We start from the raw sequence: 4,164 nt of genomic DNA on the forward strand, positions 1-4,164 counted from the left end.
TTAACATTAATATTTCAGGTTCCCCTACTTTTTTTGAAGAGTATATATCAGGGCAGTAACAGATAATGAAATATAGGTTCCAGACATGGTCAAAACATTGCAAACAGCCTTCTTATTCACAGAAGTCAGTATGTAAGGCAAAGGCCGCCATAGAAAATCGTACTATAATGGTAAAACAAATGTATATAATCTTCCATACATTCAGATGTCCCGCGCACAAAACATTAGAATCAGGCCCGTAGGAACGATATCTGGAATTGGGGGAGGGAAGGGGGCACAATCTGTAGTGGAGGGACACAGTCTAGTTGGTGGTGTGTGTGGGAAAGCCATATTTTAAACCGCGTTTATAAAAGTGGGGCTACAGTACCCCCTCCGACTTTTTGGTTGCTGCCGACCTGAGAATGGTCAGAAATGTAACTGTATTGCATAAACAGCTATGTAAATTCGAAGCAAGATTATTTAACCCAAGAAACATTAAGTTTTATTTTTAACAGATTAGACTAGACACACACACACACACACAAACACACACACACACACACACACACACACACTATATATATATATATATATATATAGAGAGAGAGAGAGAGAGAGAGAGAGAGAGAGAGAGAGAGAGAGAGAGAGAGAGAGAGAGAGAGAGAGAGAGAGAGAGAGAGAGAGAGAGAAAGAGAGAGAGAGAGAGAGAGAGATACGAATAGAAAATCCTTCTGTGTTGCTGGCACCTCTCCTCTAAAGTAGCAAGGGGGCTTGAGATAAAATATGTTATATATATATATATATACATATATATTTTTTTTTTAAATTGTCCATAAATGTGGACACCCCCTTGTATCCAAAACGATTTGCATGTCCGGTGATTCGACGCAGTAGATGTGGATCGGTGACCCCGCTATTTATAAATAGCGCATGACCTCACTTTGTAGACCATAAACGCTACACTATTGTCCCAGGATTATTTTAGTACTTTTTTGTTTTGTCTTGTTAAAAATATTACTATGAAAATAAACGATCACACATGATCAGTTTCGGGATCGTTTTCTTGAGTGGCACAGTACTACAGATGCATACATGTTCAGTGTCATGCATGGCTAAGATGCCTACATGGATTTGTTTCCTTGTGTAGATTGCGCACACACGTGGATCTTATTTCGCTTTTATTATTATTATTTTTTTTTTTCGTAACAATGTGGCAATTATGAACTGGAATGACTGTCAATTAAGGTGTAAAACTTGTTTTGTTTGCATTTGTCTTTGTTTTCCTTTTTAAATAAAAATAACAAAAAAAATAATAATACCGATTATTATAATTTTTAAAATGCGGGAAAGGTGTTTTAAGACTCGTTTTAACATTCTTAATATCAACAAGGCTGACCTACTTCGCGTTTGGCAAGTGCGCCGAATCACCGGACGCGCCGATACACCGGACACGGTTTTATCTGATATAAATGACAGTGAAAATAAAATAAAATAAAATAATAAATAAGATAAATTAATAAATAAGTAAATAAACAAATACATAAATAAATAATTTGTGGATAGACATGTAACATTGATTAGTAGTTGTACGACTGTCTTTTTTAATGAAACGATAATGGGAAAATAGAGCTGTTATAAAGGTCTATGTAAGTTAGGGGTTTTGTTGTTTTTTTAGGTGGAAGGGGAGGAATATTTTATTACATTTTAAATACAGATACATGTGGAGAATTAAACATTACTGGAAATCCGGGTAAATATTTAACTATAATTCTAACTGTTAAAAGTTGCAAACACATCCCACTAAAGTTAATTTTATTGTATGAATCTTTTAATTTTGCGTTGTTAAAAAAAAACCTTGACAGGCGGCTCCAGAGACGTCGTCTAAGTTAATGTTTCACTGCTTTTGGTCTGAAACCATTCCGATGTAAACTTTAGTAGACCGTTTTTCGCAGCCATTTTACCAGCTTATACGAAATATATGTTAGTCGTTAGAGATTCACAGCTCCTACGAAGCTACTCACGACGCTCATGACAACTGTCAATCATGCCCCCCCCCCCCAATTTGTATATAGCCTCGATACCGTCCAATTCGGTAAGGGACGTTACTCTTCGCGCACATGCGCAATGGGAATGTGAAAGAGGTCTATTAAAGGAAAATGCCCGAATCCGCATAACAACATTTATTCATATTAGCATTACTACCAAACTGCTCTATAGAGTTGTAAACGAATCACTACACATTTTTACATGGATCACAACTAATTTTGAAGGTAGAATGATGGAAATACATGGTAAAAAGGTCTTAGGTTAATACATTTTTTTCCCCCGAATATCTCTGTAATTTTTGCCCGAACTTGAGGTTTCGCTCCAGCACTAGGGGGCAGTTGCCTCCCCCGTGTCTCGTACGCTTCTGAATATATCTCTGGTCAACTAAGGGAAGATAACTGTGATCTGTGGCCAACTGACGATAGTCCCTTTAAAACAAATCGCACGACAACTTCGCAATGGATGGTGACACACGCCGATAGGCTATTTCTTTAACGGATGGGTTCTTGAACTAGATTGACCTAACACCGCCTATTCTAATTATAAACAACCCTCGGTTATCGTTCTTTGTCCGCCGCGTGGCACCAGAGTGACGTACACAAACAACTTCCAAGGTCCGGTATTGTTCAGATAGGCTTGGTCCGTCACTGAGGTAAACTTGTAAAAATGACAGGACATGTTTGCCTATCAATTAGTCGCTCTCGTCGCAAGGGCCAAATTGACAAATCACATCGAAACGGAATTATGTCCGCAAATACCGTGTTGATTTAAGTTTTATTTTTAACGACGATGATTTCGCACGGCGTCCGCTATTCTTGTCAGTTGTAATTGTTCCTAGGGAGTGCTGGTCTCGTTAATCTCAGGGTGGAACTTACGAACAGAAGAATACGTATCGTAATTATGGCGTTATCGTTGTGGATTGTTTTCGTGTTATCATGTAAGTTGTATTTTCAGCTCGCTCGGTGAAACTTGCAACTCAGCGTTTATCCGTATGTCCGGCAGTCAAATCTGTATAAATAATTTTTAAAAAATAATAATAAATAACAGATAAATATTATAAATAAATAAATAAATAAATAAATAAATAAATAAGTAAATATAACAACTAAAACAACAAATAAAAACTTAATAATTATAATAATATATAATAATAATTGAAACTATAAAACAAAATTATTAATTCATTAATTTATCAGTAAATTTAAAAAAAGAAGAAAAAAGATGATATAAATGATGATAATGATTATTATTATTATTATTATTCACAGGCGTAGGAAGCGGTGAGCAAGTCGGTATATGCCCCCCCCCCCCCCCCCCCCGACACACACACACACACGCACACACTAGCAGCAGCGATGGTTTTAATATATATATATATATATATATATATATATATATATATATATATATATATATATATATGTATGTGTGTATGTGTGTGTGTGTGTGTGCGCCCCCCCCCCCCTCCCAACCTTTTGGCATCTTCCTACGCCCGTGTTATTAGTAGTAGTAGTAGTAGTAGTAGTAGTAGTAGCAGTAGTAGTACTACTACTAGTACCGGCCTCGGTGGCGTCGTGGTTAGCCATCGGTCTACAGGCTGGTAGGTACTGGGTTCAGATCCCAGTCGAGGCGTGGGATTTTTAATCCAGATACCGACTCCAAACCCTAAGTGAGTGTTCCGCAAGGCTCAGTGGGTAGGTGTAAACCACTTGCACCGACCAGTGATCCATAACTGGTTCAACAAAGGCCATGGTTTGTGCTGTAGCCTATGTGGCGACAGCGGGTTTCCTCTCAAAAATCTGTGTGGTCCTTAACCATATGTCTGACGCCATATAACCGTAAATAAAATGTGTTGAGTGCGTCGTTAAATAAAACATTTCTTTCTTTTTCTTTACTACTACTAGTAGTAGTAGTAGTAGTAGTAGTGGTAGTGGTAGTGGTAGTGGTAGTAGTAGTAGTAGTAGTAGTAGTAGTAGTAGTAGTAGTAGTAGTAGTAGTAGTAGTAGTAGTAGTAGTAGTAGTAGTAGTAGTAGTAGTAGTAGTAGTAGTAGTAGTAGAACTTGTGTATTTTTATTAAATTTAAAAAGGTGTAATAGTCCTACGGTAAACATTTTGTATTAAATTTTTGATGGACAGTTC

This window comes from Gigantopelta aegis, chromosome 12, assembly GCF_016097555.1.
Source record: "Gigantopelta aegis isolate Gae_Host chromosome 12, Gae_host_genome, whole genome shotgun sequence".
Taxonomy (NCBI): domain Eukaryota; kingdom Metazoa; phylum Mollusca; class Gastropoda; order Neomphalida; family Peltospiridae; genus Gigantopelta; species Gigantopelta aegis.